Source organism: Bidens hawaiensis, unplaced genomic scaffold, assembly GCF_021521415.1.
Source record: "Bidens hawaiensis isolate Kalapana, Puna unplaced genomic scaffold, B.hawaiensis_p1.1 tig00021501_1, whole genome shotgun sequence".
Taxonomy (NCBI): Eukaryota; Viridiplantae; Streptophyta; class Magnoliopsida; order Asterales; family Asteraceae; genus Bidens; species Bidens hawaiensis.
In genome coordinates, this window is record NW_027493338.1 from 320,469 (window position 1) to 342,434 (window position 21,966).

At 36.7% G+C, this 21,966-nt stretch overlaps 1 pseudogene; it reads left to right on the forward strand.

Moving 5' to 3' along the window:
- Window positions 1-214: 214 nt before the first annotated feature.
- Window positions 215-21,966, forward strand: part of LOC143563619 (E3 ubiquitin-protein ligase At4g11680-like) — a 39,733-nt pseudogene continuing 17,981 nt past the window's right edge.

Below are 21,966 nucleotides of genomic sequence, written 5' to 3' on the forward strand. Positions count from 1 at the left end.
ACACGCAGAGGACAAGAGAGAACAATGTTCGGATTGCCCGGCAGAACAAAAAGAGGAGGCTAGGTATTTGGCAGTCAAGGGTAAACTTTGACACCTCATCCAGCTCTCGCCCTCTTGTTGGCGGAAGGGACAACACACACCCTTCAAGCCGAAAAAATCGGTGGACGCCACTCACAAAGAGCATCACGGAGATATATGCCACCGAAAGGCTACCATGGCCGAAAGCCCCAGTGATCCGGCAGCGACCAAATGCGGATCAAAGCAAAACCTGTGAGTTTCACGGGACAAAGGGTCATAGTACGGAAGAATGTACATCCTTGAAAGACATTGTCGAAACGTTTGTCAAGGATGGAAAACTTACGCACCTGGTGGCATCGATCAAGAAGGAAGGAAGGAATGATAACCGGTACAGAGGTAACGGACGAAAGCCCGTTGACATCAGCATCAACATGGTTCATGGCAAAATCAGAGGAAGAAAAAGGCGAGTGACAGAACCATGTGCTTGGAAGGAAGCTGAGGTGCGCTTCCCGCGAGTGCCAGGAGGCCCCAGCAAAGAAGGCCCTATCGTCATCAAAAGCCAGCTGGGGCACTACATCACTTCCCGCACTCTTGCTGACAACGGCGCCTCGTCAACGGTGATGTACAGGCAGTTCTTCGACAAGCTAGATGACGAAGACAGAGAACGCTTGGAAACGGTCTACGCCTCAATGGAAGGGTTTGACGGCAGCACAAACACCCCCCTGGGTATCCTATCTTTCCCCGTTACTCTTACGGACGGGAAACACTCCCGCACGGAAGAGGTGGACTTTGTGGTGATGAGGAAACCACACCACACGTATGACATTCTTTTTGGGAGAGATGGGATGGCAAGATTCAATGCCGTGGTATCTTCAGTCCACGGCATGATGGGGTGGCCAACAGTTGAAGGCGTAGCGATGATCACTGGCATTCCCCAGGTATGCATCGCATCTGTCTCATCTAAACCCAAACCAAAGATGGCCAAACCAACCATCACCGAACCGGAAAATTGGGCCTTCAATGGCAAATACCCTGACCAGGCCGTTACCATTGGCCCAACAATCGTTGATCCCACGCGCACCTTACTCAAACGCTTACTACATAAAAACGCTGACATCTTCGCGTGGACACCAGCTGACATGACTGGTGTACCCCGAAGTAAGGCGGAGCATAAGCTCAAGTGCGATCCGGCTGTCACGCCAATCGTACAAAAGCGCAGAGTAATGGGGCCTGAACAAACTAACGCGTGTAGAACCCAAGTCAAGGAACTCCTTGACGCAGGCATCGTACGCGTTAGCAGATATCAAACATGGGTTGCAAATCCCGTTATGGTACCGAAGAATAACAAACAATGGCGCATGTGCATAGATTTCAAAGACTTGAACAAAGCATGCCCCAAAGATTGTTATCCGTTACCAGAAATTGATCTTAAGGTGGATTCGTTGGCACCATTTCGCCTTAAATGCTTCTTGGATGCGTATAAGGGATACCATCAAATCCACATGGCTGTTGATGACCAAGACAAAACCGCATTTCGGACGCCCGATGGCACATTTTGTTATCAAATGATGCCATTCGGACTTAAGAATGCCGGGTCCACATACCAACGACTGATGGACAAAGAGTTTCATGCCCAAATTGGGAGGAACTTGGAAGTCTACATGGACGACTTGGTAATCAAAAGCCCTGACGCTGAAGCGATGTTGAAAGACATCGAAGAAACTTTCAACACGCTCAGAAAGATAAACATGAAGCTCAACCCGAGCAAGTGTTCATTTGGGATGGAAGAAGGGAAGTTCTTGGGAGTCATTGTTACTAAAGATGGCTTCAGAGCGAACCCTGAAAAGGTCGAAGCCATTATCAAAATGGAATCACCTACTACCATCAAACAGGCTCAAACACTGAATGGATGACTAGTCGCACTTAATCGCTTTTTGGCAAACCATGCGGATAAGTCGTTTCCTTTCGTGTCAACGTTGAGAAACTGTTTGAAGAAAACGCACTTCTGCTGGACACCAGAAGCGGAAGCAACTTTTCAGGAGATTCGGTCACGCTTGATCGAACTCCCAACGCTCACGGCACCAAAAGCGGGAGAGGAGTTAATCCTATACCTTTCTGCAACAGATAGAGCAACCGGGGCAGTCCTGCTGGTAGAGCGAAAAGGCATCCAGATGCCAATCTATTATGTCAGCCGTGTCCTAACAGACGTAGAAACCCGGTACTCTACCCTCGAAAAATTAGTCTTAGCACTTATACACGCTTCACGCAGGTTAAGACGATATTTCCAGGGCCACCCAATAACCATCCTCTCTAACTTCAAACTTGCAAACGTTCTAGGCAAACCCGAATTATCGGGACGCCTAGCCAAGTGGGCAATTGAGTTAGGGGAGTATGCAATTAAGTACAAGCCAAGACCAGCTATAAAAGGCCAGGTCCTGGCCGACTTTATTGCAGAAGTCCTCGCTTCGCGGGAGAAAGAGTGCCAGGAGGAGGCTCAACCTCCCCCAGCACAGGACATCAATGATGTCTGGCGACTCTATACTGATGGAGCATCCAGTAACGAGGGTTCAGGCGCAGGGCTGAAACTAACCAACCCAGCAGGCCAAGAATACACTTACGCTATTCGACTGGATTTTCCAAGTACGAATAACGAAGCCGAATATGAGGCATTCCTGGCTGGGCTGAGAATTGCGCGTAAGATGGGGGTGAAAAACTTGGAAGCCCACGTGAATTCCATGTTGGTAGCCAATCAAATTAACGGGACGTATACGGCCGTGAACGGCACGATTGCCCTATACCTCGCACAAGCAAAATCCCTTATGCGCGATTTCAATGACTGCAAAGTCATACACGTCAAGCGAAGTGAAAACAAATCTGCGGATGCGTTAAGCAAGCTTGTATCATTAGCCTTCACCCACTTAGGAAAAGATATCCGCGTTGAACTCCTCGAGGCTCCTTCAGTCCCGCACAAGGAAATTTGTGTCATCCAAACCAGCTCGGAAACGTGGATGACACCAATAATAAATTACCTTGCAGCGGGTACACTGCCAGAGTCAAAAACACAGGCAAGAAAACTACGCTGTAAAGCATTGAATTATCAACTCATTGATAACATCCTCTACAGACGTAACTTTCTTGGCCCACTCTTAAGATGCGTGGACAACCAAGATGCTGACTACCTCCTAAGGGAAGTACACGAAGGCATCTGTGGGGTACACGCAGGTCCCCGCGCTGTTGTGGCTAAGCTAAACAACGCGGGATACTTTTAGCCGGGGATGCATATGGATGCACTGGCATACATCAGAAAATGCAGGTCTTGCCATTTCAGAAGTGGGTCATCGACGTGACAGGCCCATTTCCTACAGCAGCAGGAAATGTTCAGTTCCTAGTGGTAGCCATCGACTACTTCACCAAGTGGATAGAAGCAAAACCCTTAGCCCAAACAACCGCGAAACATATCAAAAAATTTATTTGGGAGTTTATTATTTGTCGTTTTGGACTTCCACAGAATTTGGTGAGCGATAACGGTACCAACTTTGCTGACAGGAACCTACAAAAGTGGCTGGAAGAACTTCAAATCACCCACACCTTTACCTCAGTGGCACACCCGCAGGGTAATGGTGAGGTGGAAAGAGCAAATAGGAGCATCGTCGAAGGCATCAAGAAAAGACTTTTGGAACACAGATCCGGCTGGGTAGATGAGCTTCCACACGTCCTATGGGCAAACAGAACGCTGAAAAAGGCCAGTACGGGAGAAACCCCGTTCAGTCTTACTTATGGCACTGAAGCCATGATCCCAGTTGAAATTGGTCTACCCTCACCAAGGGTCTTGATTCAGCCAGAAGACAATGATGCGAAAAGACGGTTAGACCTCATGCTAACCGAGGAACGCAGAGACTTAGCCGCAGTGCGTGAAGAGAACTACAAGCGACAAATGCAAAAGTACTACAACACGCGGGTAAAACTCTGCAACTTCAACACAGGAGACTACATACTGCGCAACAACGAGGCTTCGAACCAACAACGCCCGGGAAAACTTGCCCTTATCTGGGAAGGGCCATATATTATCAAAGAAGTTCTGGGAAAGGGCGCATACCGGCTCGAAAGGCTCGATGGCACTCCCATTCCAAGAACATGGAATGGAGCTCAATTACGCAAATGTTATATGTAGATCAATTCCAAACTTGTAAAGAAAAGGCCTAAGAGCCACTTCTAATGGAAATGATTCTCCTTTCACAATGTGTTGATAGCCTTACCTTTATACTTATGAACTTCCCACACTAATGTGCCGGTATTCACCGCATAAATATGGGAAGAAGTAAGTCGTTACGTGTGGAAGGCGGCAAAACCCGCATAAACACAACGCTAAAAATGTTAAGTTTTAAGGAAAACCCACACGCAGGTCAGATGTAAGTAAAGTTTAGCCATCCTTGTAAGTGCAAGTGACGGTCTTACCCGCACAATCACGAACAAGGAAGCAAAACTTCAACCTATCATCTACCACGTTCAAAGGTTAACTTATTCTAAAAACTTAGAAAATTTCAAAAAGATGAGGAAAACCTCCACGCAGGATAGATATAGGTGAAGTTTAGCCATCCTACCAAGTGCAAGTGACGGTCCTACCCGCACAATCACGAAGGGGGAAGCAACACTTCAACCTATTATCTACCACGTAGAAAAGTTAACTTATCTAAGTAAAGAAATTGCTAAGTTAAAACAAAATAAGCGTGAAAAAAAAACAACACAAGGAATTGGCAAATGGTCTTTATTTCATTGAAAGTCAAATATTACAGATTACAGATTGCTGGGTACATACCCGCATACAAAAGAAGCTATACAAAATAAAAATCTATTCTAAAGGTGGGAAGGGATCTTCAGGATCAGGCTTCAGGGCCACTTCCACTTGGACCCGCACCATCACTTGAACGTGGCGGTTCAAGAAAAGCCTTAAGGATAGCCAGCCCATCATCAGCGGCGGCAACTTGGTTCATCTTCTCCACCACCGGATGCGGGAAGGCGGCGTACTGATTCACTGCTTGGTCGTAAACAGCTTCAGTATCTATATTGTACAAAGGGAAGTTGGAAGGCGGAACACCTTTCTCAGCAAACCCTAGACCAAGCAGGAAGCCAGCCCTTTCCCCATCCTCGTGAGAAGCGTTGAGGGCTGCGCTCATAGCATCATCGTAAGACGTCTCTGAGAAGACCCGATGCACAACCTACAAAAGAAAAAATAATACAAGTATCAGAACCTTTTCTATTTTACGAAGAAAAGCGTGAAGACATAAACCTAAACATACCTGAGACAACGCTTCTCGAAGAAGCCATTCCTTGGCAACCAGAGCTTCTTGGAGGGCAGCTTGAGCTTCGTTACGGGCGCGTTCGGCTTCACTCTAGTCATAGTTACAGTTCAATATGGTCGATTTATAAGTCAAAGATGGCTTAAGGTCAGTTAATAAGTCGAGAGGTAAATTCATCATTTACCATAAAGTGTTTTTAGTGAGGTTTTGATGTAGCTTGCAACATCTTGGAAACTTAGTTGCTCATATAGTCGTTGGCTATATGATTAGGACTCAGATTTCACTTTGTAACTCTCTCGATCGATTCACTAATCGATCGATTCAATTTTATTTTCGAGTGTTCGTGTGTTGTTTGATTGTTTTCAGTTCCTCTTAGTTGTTTGATTGTCTTTCTTCTTCATATAAACCGCTTAACATAAAATATGTATTTCTGTATATAAGGTGTTGTCTGATTTTTTTTTCAGCCGCTGGATTACGTTCTTGGCATTTGATGTGCTTTTTGTGGTTATCTGTGTTGCCGTTGCTTTTGTTGTTAAAATTGCTGTTTGCTGATGTTAGGTATCATTGCAATTTTGTATACAGTAATTGTTTGTTACCTTGAAAGATGGTTAACATTAAGATTCCAAACGTCAGCATTTGTTATTGAAACAGGAAGATGCGACAAAAGATGACATTGACCGACTGCCTAAATACAATCTTAAGAGAATAGATGATTTTGAGAAGGAAAACGGGGAGATCCAAAGACGTTACGGTGGAATAATGGTAGAATGTGATACTGATGCACCCGTTGAACGTGCTTTATCCGAGGAAGATGCTGTAAGTTGTTTTTATTTTTAAACATTTCAGTTAATTTTTGTTCTACAGTGCGGTTTTGAACCTATTGTTTGCTTCATGTATTGTAGCATGTTATGAGATAGAACTTATACAAGATAACAAAAAATAAGTTTTTTATTGTTGTATTAATAATAGTTTGTTGACATGATTGCTGCATTTGTCTTTGCACATATGATGACGGATCTGAACTCTCTGCAAGTTCAACATATTAGAAAACATTACCCAAAGAGGCAGTGAAAACATTATGTAAAATTTATAGTTTATATAATTTATAAGCATCTTTTTGCCTTGTTATTTGGAGATGTTAATCTGCATGTTATAGGAATTCCTTCATGGCATCATTGTTTGTGCCACATGCGTTATTTGTTGTACTCCATGCATTGTAACTTGTAGGCCGTAATTAGTCTATGCATCATGCATTATTGGTTGTATTCTGTGCTCTGTAGCCTGTATGCTTATAATTACAAACCACATGTAGATTAAAAAAACGGTAATTCTACATTTCAAAGGAATGTCTAGGGTAACATACTGTTAATAAGAGGGCGTGGGCTGAATTAAAAAAACGGACGTTCACGAACATAATGAACGAGTGAGACAAGTGTTCATGTTTGTATGTTTAACTAAATGAACAATGTTTTTTGTTCACACTCGTTTATTAGATAAACAAACTTTCGGTGTGACGGTTAATATATTGAATATTTATTTATAGGCATACAAGTTATTGTCAAGGTCTTTATGTTTGTCTGTCTGTAAAATAGCATGTTCCAGCAGAGGCTAATTGAAAGCAGTTGCTGGTAAACGATCAAAATAAGTGCACGTCAATGTTGATTCACACATTTCAAAGGAATGTCTAGGGTAACATACTATTAATAAGAGGGCCTGGGCTGAATTAAGTGAGAGTTTGGGCTAGCTAAAGGTAGAGGTGCGCAAGTCGGGGGGGGGGGGGGGGGGTTATTTTTGGAAGAACATGTACCCGGAACTGGTTCCGATGATACCAGGTATTACACTTATATGTTGCATATGCAGTGATTTGAAAGTATGATCAATTTTTGGATGTGGCTTTTGTTAGTGATTATGGAATAATTGTTAGGAATTACACACACACTCGGCAGTAAATAAACGAACACGAGAATTTATTGTGGTTGTCCATGGGTGGTGACTAGGATATTGTTATTGTGAAGAGTTACACATCAATAGTATGATCAATATATAAACAGCTATTAGCGATTAATCGTGGGTTAATCGGCGCCTAGTCAGGATTTTGACAACGATGTGTGAAAGTATGAAGTATGATAGGTTGTAAGGGGTGTTTGGATGTGTTTTCTGCAAGGGATATTGGGATATTAAATGATGAAACTTAGATAATTACTTCTACTAAACATGGTTTAGGAGATTTTGAATATGGTTTTGCTGCCTAAAGTTATTATTTCATCCGTGTGATGTGTGCAAAGAGTTTTGGTATGTATCTAGAGTCCCTGAAGCCACATCAAAAACAAAAGAATAAACTTTTCTATTGTAAAGTTGAGTATGCTGCATATGAGACTAACAAAATAACCAAACATTAAATTGTAATCTGCATGCTTCCTCGTGTAGTTTTGTTTTAGCAGCAACGACATGTGTTTGATTTACAAATCATAACTACTGGTCGATTAATAAGTCAAAATATGGTTTAAGGTCAGTTAATAAGTCAAGGGGCAAATTCATCATTTGTAAAAAGTGTTTTTAATGAGGTTTTGTTGTAGCTTGCAACATCTTGGGAACTTCGGGGGTGCAATGTGTTACTTTTGGTGATCGAAAGTTTGTTAAACGTAGTTATCTCATATAGCCGTTGGATATACGCTTAGGGCTCATATTTCACTTTGTAACTCCCTCGAACACTCCCTAATCGATCAATTCAATTTTATTCGTGAGTGTTCGTGTGTTGTTTGATTGTTTTCAGTTTCTCTTAATTGTTTAAAAATATCAATTGTGTTATGCTCTATCTGTGACACACTGTTTAGGAGCCTGGAGGTGTAGTCTGAGTTAGAGATGTTCAACGAAACCGGTTCCTGGAACCGAACCGGACTCGAACCGGTTCCTATCCGTTTTTTGTAGGAACCGGACCCTATCTGATTCAACCCGATGATCCGTGACCGGTTCTTGCATTTCTGAGTGGGGGTGGGTAGGAACCGGAACCGAACCGGTTCTGGAACCGAACCATCCGGAACCGGTTCCTAACCGGTTCTAGCCGTTGGATCGAATATAGCCGTTGGAAATCGTTTTTTTTGGCCGTTTTTTGATCGTTGGGGTCAAAAATAGCCGTTTTTTGGCTCCCCAAGCACCCCACTACTAGTATAAATAGGTATTCCAATATGTTGTTTGTTTAAATCTAATTGAAATTTTATTAACTAAAAATAATTTAATGATTCTTTTCAAACATATACAAATTTATAATTTGCAAAGCTTACAAATTTAAACTATAATAAATCTCTATAAGCCATAACAAACAAACCTATAAATAAAAGGTTTTAAAATTTTACTAACTTGGGAATGTGGGAATGTCACAATTGTAATATACGACTGTCGACAAAGTATAACAATAATAATCATTCCAATAAATAATGATTTCTATTATATCGAAAAACAAAACAGGTCAGGCTTTCGGGTTCAGAAATTGACGAATGTCACATGATTCACAACTTTTGGAAATTTCGTTCCAAAATTAATTAAGAATAAAGAAGCAAAATATACATAGATTTGTTTTAGTAAAACAAAAATGTTAATAACAAGTAGCAAAATAAAATAACACAGATTTTCGAATGACCCGAAAAAGGCTACAAACGTGAAATATGATAAAGACATTTACGTATAGGATGTACCAGCGGCGTATCCACCATGATCTTATCATATTACATTTGTTCCTTTTCCCATTCATTTTCGATTCTTCATTTGTTCATTCAGCAGTTGTCTTCAGTGGCAAACATCTTCAGTAGTTGTCTTTTCTTCATCAGTTAATTGTTTATTTTTATGTTAATTGTTTTTTTTATTTTTCATGTTATACAAATACGAATCGTAGTTTAGAATCCAAATCGCAAACGAAAAACGAAAAAAAAATTTTTTACACTGTAACCGGTTGGAACCGGTTACGGAACAGGAACCGGGTTAGGAACCGGTAAGAACCGGTTAGATAGGTTAGGGGTCCGAGGGTGGAGAACCGGTTCGGTTCCCTAACCGGTTCGAGCCTGGAACCGGTTTAAAAGGGGGGTACCGGTTCCGGTTCCTAGTCCCAAACCGTTTTGAACATGCCTAGTCTGAGTCAGTTTAATAAATTACCAAACAATTCGCTTCTTTTTGAAAGTGTCTATTGTTTAAATTGTGACTAATAAGTTAATTATTATTAATCTAATCAGTAAACAGTTAACTTCTTTTTCTTTGTCTTATTAAAAAAGTAGTTCATGTGTAAGTGTATATACGATTATCCAATCGTGGTTCACTACATTAAATTAATTTTGTATTGAGCGTGCATATGCTTGTGCGTTATATATATAAGGATTAAATGATAGCTCACTTGAGTTATAATAACTACAAAACATGTTTTGGTGAATCAGATTAAGACACTAAGACACTGGACACATAATCAATTCTATAAAATATTTGAGAAATATCGATTACTAAGCATATGGAGTCTATGAATACAATGTTTTCCTTTATAAGGTGGATTGTTGGATTCTATTGGGTGTCTTCTAATGGTCAACATCTTAATCATAACTGGTTTGTCTTTCTTCTTAAAAACCGTTTAATATGAAATTTGTATTTTTTTAGTATATAAGCTGTGGTTATCTGATTTTTTTTTCAGGCTCTGTATTACATTCTTGGCCTTTGATGTGTTTTTTGTAGTTATGTGTGTTGTTGTCTACCTTGTATCATTGCAATTTTGTATGTATTTATATGCGGTAATTGTTTGAGCTTCAGGATATTCTAGTCGAGCTTGAGTAATGCGACACTCGGCCTCAATTCGTTTGCACCCACATTTGCCACCAGCAAAGAGTCAGTGAGAAGAACATTATCTGTTCAAAAGTCTCAAATAAAATAAATGATGTAATTTCTTCTCAAAGATATAATATATCAACTCATTTATAGCAAACATTATATAAGTGAAAAGATCCAATACAATAATGCCTTAACGTACAATACGTATGCGAATCCATTTTTTCACGAATCGATCCATGAAATCACATCCAAACATCTTGGAATCGTCAATACATATCCAATCAGTCATTGGTTCACCGAAAAAACAGTTTTGGTGGTTAATCGATCAATTTTTCACTTTTTTTCATGGAGACCGTTTTTTAGCGTTTAATGAGCGTTTAGGTTTTTGGCTGAGCGTTTAAGTTTTTGTGAGCGTTTTAGATTTTTGCCTTTGAACGTCTCGCGTACCTACCGTACGTTAAGGCATTACCGTATAGTAACTGCACCCCATTATGTAAACTTACTCTTAAGAACATTCATAGGGGAGCATTCAGCTTTATCCGGGGATGGCATTTTTTCCCAATACCCGTTACCTGTCTATTCGGTATCGGTACTAAGATTTGTAGAGTTTTGGTATTCCGTACTTACGGGATTTGGTACAGATACAAGTATTTTGGATTATATTGAGAGTTTTATTTATACAACGCTCAATCGGTGCGTATCATTTACAAGTAGGTTAGGCTTCAAACGGTTACGCTAGTGCATTATAGTTTATTTAATGTCCGTACCGTACCGGCACCCCATACCAGTTTAGTCATTTAGTACCAGTCGCGTGTCGATACCCATACCGATTCTACCTGTTACTTACAGCAGTATCGATACCAAGTTAAATTGAGATTAAAAAAAACAAAGCAAAACAAAGTGGTACCAAAACGGATACCTTACCGAAAGTACTTGTACCATAAAATTCAGTACGGTACTAATATCCAGTTTTACTGGTTTTCGGTACGGGTAATTACGATGGTACTTATGGTTACGGGTATCCTTGTTTCTCATTTCTATATCCAAAACCATACAATTGGCATTATCACTTATCAGCGCGCGCGCACACACATAATACATACTTGAAAAATCGTGAAAACCACTTTTAAGCATAAAAACTAACTTTTAAATTTTTAAATTTCATTCTTTTTGTATGTTACTAATGTTTGCCAAACCTATAAAAGTAAAAAATGTATATATGTGGTTCGAGCATATGGTGAAGTGAAAATAAAGCTCCATAATGCTGGATTTTATTCAAAGGTCGCTTAAGAGCACGAACTAGGCTCGAATTGGCCACACACTTTTCAATCTTGGACAGAAGTTGCTAAAGCTTTACTTGGATTGAAAACATTTGAAACTCCAAATGAAAATGACACATAAATCCACCATAGAACATATACGAGTGAGAAAAAACATACGAAGTCACGCTACCAGCATAAGATGTCTTAAATCATACGAAGTTACAAGACCGAGTTCAATATTCCAGGAAAAAAACATATATCCTTCGTTGATAAACACAACGCCCCCTCTTCTTATGCATCCAAAGTCAATACTTCACAAAAGTCAGCGATTGTTAAACCTGAAACATCAAACCTCAGTTAAGTAACTAGAGCAACCTATGCACATGAAAAAATTCTCAAGAAGGATATGACTATCAAGACTTTGGAAATGCATAATACAAAAAGCAATATTATAGAATTCAGTCTGTCTAATAGATCACAAAAGTTTGGTGTTAAATAACCTTTTTGGAATCCGAATGAGACTTTGGGGTTGTAACACGTTGTTTTTTCACTTGTTTTTTCGCTGGCCCATCCGGACTCTCAACAGAATCAGAAGATACCTCTCTCCTTTCAGCTTTTTTCTTTGTTGCCTAAAAAAGTTGTCAAAATGGTACATTTTAGTACGGGTTTTACTATGAATAATCAACGTGTTAAACATGATTACACTACTTCAATATAATCTGCTTATGAGAATGAACGGACTAAAAACGCAATAACCTCTATGATATTGCTTTGAGGAATTTCACCACAGTCCGTAACTTCAACCAGCCCAGAAGGTTTTCCTGTATCTGATGCCTTTTGCTCAATCTTTCCAAGTGTTTCCAATCCTCGTATTACCTTTCCAACAGCAACATAGCTCCTGCAATATAACCGATTAAACAACGGTTAATAACAATGACTAGTTAAACAAGGGCTAATAATATAATTTTATAATCAAGTACACTATTGAATTATAATGATGTGAATAAGTTAGACTTGTAAACTACCAGTCAATAAAGAAATGATACTGGAAGACAATAAGGAACCTAGAATCAATCTCCTCCGGGTTATTTGCCATATATAGCATACCACGCTCAGAACGTAGCTTTATATCATTCTCAGCTACAAAACCACATAATGTAATAGAATTGGTATAACTTCTGATCTAACAGTAATTATAGGCTATAAAACAAAACTCTATAAATCTTTTTAAAATTGTACCTTTAAAAGTTCCCCCGTTAATGCTTTCTCCACCGGTGCCTGCGAGCAAACCATCACTCGTTACAAATCTGAAATGTGCTTAAAACAGAATTTAAATAAAAAAATACATACCGTCATTGTTTTCGATATCACCTCCCTGCAAGCAACAATGAAAAAGTTATTTTATATAAACATATGGCTCATTGATTATATGTTTAAAAGAATCCTTATAGTGTGTATGATTAAAAAAAGCCTTAAATTATAAATTTCTGTATATCTGATTGAGATAAGCATTGCTATAAAAAATCATACTTCAGCGTATGTTTTTTCTATGATACGGTAGAATACAGTTCCTTTGTAGTTCAACGGTTTTCCAGTAGTTTTTCCAATTCCCATCTCCCCTACACATATATGTAATCACAAAGCAAATATGTTATTATTAATTCAACAAAGCAAATATGTTATTATTAATTCAACAAAGCAAATATGTTATTATTAATACACACACACACACCTGTGCAGAGTGCTCGAAAATTCTTAGCTGCTTCCGGCATCACGTCCTTATAAAGCTGCAAATATCATAATGCAGATTCAAGAAACAAACATATCGAAAACTGATTAACCGACATGAGACATGATGGCACAGACCTCAATTACCAATCTTCCAGCGGCAGTTCCATCAATGGATAAATCCATGAACACCAGAGGGTTATCCTTGTTGCTCATCTCTATATCATCCGCCTAAACCATTCGAATAGCAGTATTATTAAAACCTAATTATAGAATGTGTAATCAGATGTATTTATTTAATTTAGGGTTATGAACGAACGAACCTGTGATGACGACGAGAGTTGCTTTCCAGATTCCATGTCGCAAATTGTGTTTGGGACTTTGTGTCCTTTTTTTCATTTTAACAGCTTTACAACATTTTATTTTATCTATACGCATACCAAACTCATTGCTTTATATACAACATCTAATGCACCAAAATTTAAAAAACTAAATATTCTGGTCCCTCAACTTCACTACCTTTTTTGTAAAGTTTAATAATAGTTACACATATGCCCCCTAATTCAAAACCAACTACCCCACGACTTTTTAACGGGCATAACTTTTTCACACGTTAATATTTTTTCAAAAAAATTACGTCATAAAAACGAGCATTTTATTCTCTTTAATTTGGATATAATATTGTTATGGTTTTTAGTTTCAAAAACTTAGCATGTTACGCGCTTACCATTTAGAACCGGGTAACAAGTTGAGTCGAGCGAGTTCGGGTCATTTATAAAAGTATAATAGGGTCGGAATGAGTCGATACAAAAAAATGGTTATGGTTCGGGTTCGAGTAGAAATGGGCCAGATCAAAACGTTGTCGAGTCAGAACGGGTTTGGGGCCATAATGGGTTGGTTTAAAAAAATGATTTATTTCAAGTTACTATATATTGGTTTAGCATGTTTTAGTGTCTGTAACTTGCATTCCCGTCGGTTACACGTGTTCAATCTTTGATTACACGCAACTGTCTTTGCACGAGTTACACGCCCAATTTTAGACTATGCGCTCACTGTCATCAGGTGACGTATGTACCGACACGGACTACGCGTTAGATATTGAGTTGCGCGTGCGCCCGCTGCATTGCGCGGGCACCATGCTAGTTTATATTGTATATATAATACTTGATGAATTTAATCCAACTTTTACAATGAATAACCGATTTCAAAAGAAGAAAACCTGAAACCAATGAAACCGCTTAAAGTATTAACGGAATTAATATTGGTTTATAAAAATCGGTTGTTTAAAAAAGGTTATATAACAATCTGGGCCTTTGTTTTTTTGGTTTTTTTCAATTAATGGTATATAATTATGATAATAATCTTGTAATAAAATAAAATATGAAAGGTTGTTAAGATAAAGGGTATTTTTTTGGTCTTGATGTTTAATGAGTAGTGTATGTTTTCAACTATTAGCATCTACAATTTACCCTAACAATTATGTGTATGTTACACATCAATAATTTTCCAATCCCATATTCGTAGATTCAAGAATATTTATAAAACAAAATATTCATATTATGTATGGAAAACTATAGAAGTACAAAGTGTTTTATTTTCTACCAACAATGTAAAATTGTTGTTTTGTTGAGTGTGAGAACCTATAAAAATATAACTATGTATGTTTGATGGCATTTGTGTAGGATATTTTGTGGATGGAAAACAATCTAAATTAATTTGTGTTGTTTATTTTGTGTGTGATTTTTTTCTTTTTGGTTAGAGAAGACCTTTCTTTTTAGTTTAAATAATACTAGTATTAGAATCCCGCGTGTTGCGACGGGAGTGTTTAACCGAATTATAAATAGACGCAAAAATGTTCAAACATGCATATTAACTCGTATAACATAAGTTCTAATATCTATCAATAAACGTCTCGATTGGTGTTAACTCGTATAACTAAAAATAATAAAGAATGCATGATTGCTTGTATAATAAAAATGTATGGTAAATATCCCTCACAATATGTAGAACCAAAAAAACCGGCATGTTACAACTGCGAACCGATAGGGTTAGTATTGGCAGTACCGGCACAAATTTGTAAACACGAATTGGTAAGCCTAAAAAACATATTTTAAAGGTGTGGTATCAAACATCGAAACATATGTATAAAAACATGTGACAATGTGATAAAAACATATGTATCAAATCATGAAAAAAGTTCCAGCTATTATAAAGATGAACTATAACAAATACGAAAGCAATGTTTAAGAAAATCGTTTAACCGACAAATAAAACATGTAAAGCCGACACTTGGTCACATTTAAGGTTTAAAAATATAATTTGTTAAATCAAGGGATAAAAACTATCAGATAGTGTACTAATCTCTAATGCAATTTTATAACATCTACTATTATAATAAACAAAAACATAATTGTGCCACTTGAAATCTAATTATACCATAGTTATGCCACTTGGCTAAGTTTTTTCTCAATCATTAAAACTTTTATTTTTTATTTAAAAAAAGAATAATTTAAATTGTGAAATGATAAATGAACCTTTCTTTAAGTATGCTTCTTTTATTATTATGAGTTAACTGATTAGTAATTATTAATAAATGTCAATAATAAATGTGTATTGTAAATTGTATAATAATTTTTAAATTTTAAGACCTTAAGGATGGGAGTCTTTTCATGGACATGTGAAAGTGTATTTTGTTTTATGTATAAGAAAATGAAATACTATATTTACTTATTATTATATTATTATTATTAGTTCAACAATTATGTAATTATAAGTAATCACTAATAATATAATCCTTAATTCTTAACATAATAAAAAATAAAAAAAGTGGTTGTGTCGCTTAGCATTTAATTAGACCATCTTGTGCCATTTGACACATTTTAAAGTTAAAAAAAAAAAAACTATATAAATCCCACCCCATGTTCTTCAAGGAAGAAATTAATAAGGAAACCAACTATTAGGTCATTGAATATACTCTAACCCCTCTTAACTTTATATACGTACCACATCACTTATTTTTCTCTCTTTCACTTCATCTCATCCAAAGAAAATTGTTTAATCCCTTTAACTTCATCTCACTCTTATTATATGTCAATTTGATATATTCTTCTTTGTCTTTTTAATTCGTTAAAAACATAATCCATGGACCCATTTTAACAAATTTAACACAAGTGGGGAGTGATTTAATCTAGTTTAAAATGTCAATGTTATCTTAATTTATGTTGGGGTTAGAATCAGTGTTTTGAAGCCCGGCCCGGCCGGTCGGACCGGTCGAACCAGGACCCGGTCTCTATACCGGGTCGGGTCAGGGTATTGGGCCGTTTTCTAAAAACCCGGCCGGGTTTTGCGGGTGGCGGTTGGCCCGGACCCGGTGACCCGGCGGGTGAACCGGTAATTTATAATTAAATCCAAGAATCGAACCAACTTTGCAAATTTTATCATATTCCGGCCACAATGTCGGCCACAATTACGATTGTTGTGCATCCAACAACTCTAAAAATAAGCAGGTATGTGAAAAAGATGGAGATGAATGAGGTGTGAGATGAGATGAGATGAGATGAAGTTAGGGCATATCTATGGAGGCTCTTAAATTTGCACAGGGAGACTTTGGAAAGATGATGGCGGCTCTTTTAGATCTAGGTTAAAATTTGCACAGGGAGATATTTAAAATTTGCACAGGGCTCTAAGGGTCACTGTGGACCACCTTCTGCGCCCGCTCCAAAAAGCGAACCGTCTCGGAAGCTAGGGATCCAAATGTGTAAAAGGAACCATGTAATAGATATAATATAAATGTGTAAAAGGAAAAATTGTTAAGATTAACCATAAACTGACACGTGCCTACAAGTATTTTACTTGACTAGAATATATGTAGATAAGAATATTATTGATTTTTTTTTAATTTATTTATTTATTTTTTTAATATATCAAAAATTGGGTTCCAATATGTAGATACATAGATATTACATCAATTATTGATTGGTTAAAATAATTTCTCGCCTTTTTCATAATAAGATCATTTTCTCGCATTAATATAACCATATATATATAATCATCATGAAGTTGTCTTCGTTCGAATATTCATTAAATGTTTATTCTTCGGGTTGGGCTTTGGTTCCTTCGTGGAATGTTTATTATCCGATTTAGGATTACCTGCATATTCTCTTGGATTGGACTTTAAATTGAAAGTATACCCGAAGATGAGACAGCAACCGGCCTCTTAATTGTTCGCCCCTGCTGCTACCGTCCATCACCGGTTGATAGTACACTAGGGTTGCAACTCGTACGTATATAAAAAATTAGTAAACTAAATAAACGTGTCACAATAGTTAATATGATTTTCTATGAAGATTCTATATTACCATAAACATTACATGTTGAATTAAACCAACATGGGAGTAAAATGACCGTCGACCGAGGTCCAAAAAGCAAGCCGATTTAAATTTCCATTTCCATTTTGGTAATAGACCAAATTTGTAGCAGGAGTGCCTGCAGCTCCAAAAGACCACCAAAGTTGTTCAAAAATTCAACGGCCGGCAAGAACAGCGACATGACATTTAACAGGTTATAAACATATATCAGTGGGAGCATGCCTGATTGCCTGAACCAAAAGCTAAGCCAAGAAGGTGTATTCTACGTATTAATTATACAAGTCAACACAACAAATTTAAAATATAATATAATATATATATATATTTTCTTTTTTTTTTAAATGTTATGTTTAAGGGGGAAGTTCCAGAAGTTTTCCTAAACTTTATGACTTTATTGTTATTATTTTAATGCCTAGACTTCATTATTAAATGAAGCCTTGATCGTTGATGCATATTTCTTCATTGGGCCTAAGCCGAAAGATGTTGTAAAGAAGTGGAAACTATAAAACAATCTCAGCTTGAGATTAAAAAGCTGAAACATAGCATTAATGAACTAACGCATAACGATTTTGTATGCATCTTTGAGAATGTGTTATCATATGTTGGTGGTCTTCATGATTTAAAAGGTTTTCTAACCACCAACTATGGTATGTCTTGGATGATGTTTGTCATTCAGATGTAGAGACAAAGGTTACATGGAAAATGTTAATTCAATGCACACGATCGATAAATAAATAAGAACTTTATATTATAGATCTAACCTGAGACGCGTTAGACTATAATACGAATAGCTAGACTATAATTACATCCTAACAACTATGGAGTTGACCCAATTTATCGTCATATTCCACTCAACTCTAGTGACTTGTAGATTCGGTTCTGGAAATTAACTCCGACAATCACCCCCCCCCCCCCCAATTCCTGTCTCGGGTTACAAGGGGTCTTTACCTCAAGTCTTGTTTACTTGATCATGTTTCTTGTAGAGATCTTCCTTTAATCTTAACCACCTTAATTATCGGTAACCATGGCTCGGTTATCCCATTAACCACCCATTGTTTTTGTTTGTTCGAGAATCTGACCTAGATTTATTTACAACGAAAAACTTCCATGCAGGGGCTAGATCTTGATATCAATTTTGAGTACCTTGAACTTGGTTTTCAATTACACCAGTTCTAATACCACTTTGTGACACATGATCGATAAACATGTAAGAACTTTATTATTGCAAAAAAGAAAAACGATACAAAAAATCATGTTATAATTCTCTATTAATCATACACCGAGTGTTTGTACGAATGTACCCATGGGCAAAGCTTCATAGGAACCCCACCCCCCCAACCCACCCCGAAATAGGGTCCAAGCTTTGCCACTGCCTGTATCAAAACCTTGTATTCATAGATCTAACTAATGATTTAAAAACCGATTTATCTTGGGCAGTAATATTGGTTTCCGCTCACTTGCCCAATATATTGGACGAACGGTTTGTAGTTTGAACCGCTATAAATATTGAAATGTATCGTCGGACCGGTTTAAGCCCAATGTAAGTTTTGGTGGCCTCCAATTAAATTACTATCAACCTTCGATCAATATACATCAAATCAAATTGATCTCATTATTGCCATCGAGGAACTTTTGGATTATTTTTTTAAGGAAGCACGTAGTTTTGACTATTTATGTGTTATAGTTGTATTTTTATGGAATTATTATAGGGTAACTAGTCAACTCGTTAAAACCACTTGGCGCAACCAGCTTTTAAAACATTGGATCTAACCATAGACCCGTTACTATAGTATAATTAATTAAATCCTGACACCTAGGGTTCTGACGTAACTCGCGTTGTATCCCCCACTCGACTCTACCGACATGTACATTCGGTTTAATTGTTTAGGGTGACCAATAAAAATGTAAGTGTGATTCATATTATCATCATATATTCTATGCGAATATATTGTTGTATTATCGTGTTGTATGTCCAGCTCTAAAAATAGTACGTGGAAATCATGATTGCAAGTGGCAACATCCATATGCTTCTTTCCCAAACTACAAACTACTTGTGGGAAACTATTTTTTTTTAAAACTATTAATTAAACTAGTGTTTTTTTATCTATTATTTTATTCACATTTATTTGTAAATCAACAATTAGAGTCTTTTTAGTTTTTCTATCTAGTCAATCAACTATCTATATTATATTTTTTTTTAATTATATTTCATATATATTTTTATCCAATCAGTCAAATATTATTTTTTCTATTTTTATCAATCATGACTTTTTTTATTTCTTTTTACTAACTCAATTACGAATCTTTTCTTATTGTTTGATTTGTTTTTTGTTTTCAGATATATTCATTTTTTTTAAAGATATTCATTCTACAAATTTGTTATTTTGAGTTAAGTTTCGGTACCATAACAAGCCTAACTAACATCGATACTAGTGTTGAATAGTCGCCGCCAACGTCAAGGTTTTACCCATTTTTGTTGTTATTTTATTTTTAAATATGTTCATTTTATAAATCTCTTTTTTAAGTTTAATTTCGTTAGCGTAACAAGCCTAGCTAGCCGATACCGATCATATATTTCACGCCATAAGCAGGTCAAATTATATTGACACACGTTCTTTTATTGATTCGTTAAATAACGTTGAGACCGGTAGCGACTCCACTTTATTTGTATATTTATTTTTGTTTGTGTTTGATATTTATTGGGGAGCAACTCAAGTTTATTTGAATTTCATATTATATTTGATAGTGAGACTTGTAAACAAAAAGAGAGAGAACGAAACTATTTGTATCGAGCTATTAAAAAATAAGGAAAACGTTGACTAAAATAATAATAAGGGCTCCATAAAATAATAATAATAATAATAATAATAATATTGGGCTGATTGAAAAAAATATTTAAGAAATGTGATATAAAATTAGATAATAGAGATTAACAAAATAGAAAAATTTAAAGCTCTAACACGTGAATTTAAAAGTAATAGGTGAATACCAAACAAATAAACACTAGTTTAGTAAATAGTTTTTAGATAAGACCTAGATGGTAAATACTTTTTTAAATATTTCTCAGCAACACTAATTTGGAAAAAAAAACTCACCATATTTAATTGTTTAGGGTGCTCTAACTTAATTACAACTCTGTCTCTCGTTAAATATGATTATATTGAAAGTGTAAAGTTTCAATTTTTGAGTCTGAATTTTTCTTAGTCTATGTCTTCATGGTATAATCAATTTTTTGGTCTACAGTTAAACATCGATGGTATGCTAGATGCGTATTGAAGTGTGCCATATATAATTATATTTGATTGGAGTACGTGGTGATATGTTTTTTTTTCTTCGGAAAAGTGGAGTGGTGATACGTAAGTCATCAAAATTGATAAGTGTGGTACGGAACAAACCACAACAGTCTTTTGATTATACCTTTTCACTTTGTAAAACAAAACTTAAGTACAATATCAGTCCATTGGAGTGTATATGAAATTCTCAATGTTATAATTGTATGTTTCTCATCGTAAATTTGTTACACATTTGACTTGCAGTATATTTTTTTTGTTGAAACAACAAAATATAGTAGGCGAGAGATTGGTTCAAGAGTCGTTTGTATAAACACCTGTTAGTAATCAACAACCGTTAGTCTCACTATAAGAGGGATCTCCTACCATTAGCCTACGACATGAGAATAAGTTAGACGTTCTTAAAGAACGATGGTATTGATTGACTAGAGCATTGAAATGATAATTTGAAGTATAGGTTGAGTGATTTATAATGATTTACCCAAGGTCTTAAGGCTGGTTATTATGGTGAAATAGGAATGCTTTATCGCAGCCAGCCTCATTAGCCTACTTCCTCTCCATTATGGGATACCTGCAACTCCCTTTTCTGATCGTGCAGGCTGGTTTGATTATATTTAGGTATCGTGTTGACTTTGGAGATATGTTTTCTTCAGAAATAACTCTTAAATTAATTTGTGTGAGTGTAGACAGTGGCATATTCATACTTTTTTTTTTCATTTGGTTTATTGTTCGAGTTGGTTTGGCAGTTTAGGTCGCTCAATGGTTCAGGTTAGTTAAGGTTTGTCATAAGAAAAATACTATATAATAACAAAGAAACAAAAATCTTCATTAGAAATACACACACACACAATCTCTTAATGTTCACAATGCCTACAAATCATATTTAAACATTATGTTAACTAGTTAAAAAAAAAATAAAAAAGCATAGGAAGAGTGAGAATCAAACCCGAGTTCTCACATTACGAAGAAGGAACTTTTACTGCTAGACCGGTCTCATATACGTAGATCCCGTGTCCTTGAGTATAGAAGATTTTAAAGTCCGTTAATTAACAATTTACCATATTTTGCTTCAACGCTCTTTAACCCATGAAGAAAACGCCAACTATATTGATATTCTAGAATTCACAACTATTTAGTGTCGACATCAACGATTCAAATCAAATTCCAATCAATTCGCGAATGTAACGCACAGTTTTTTTGT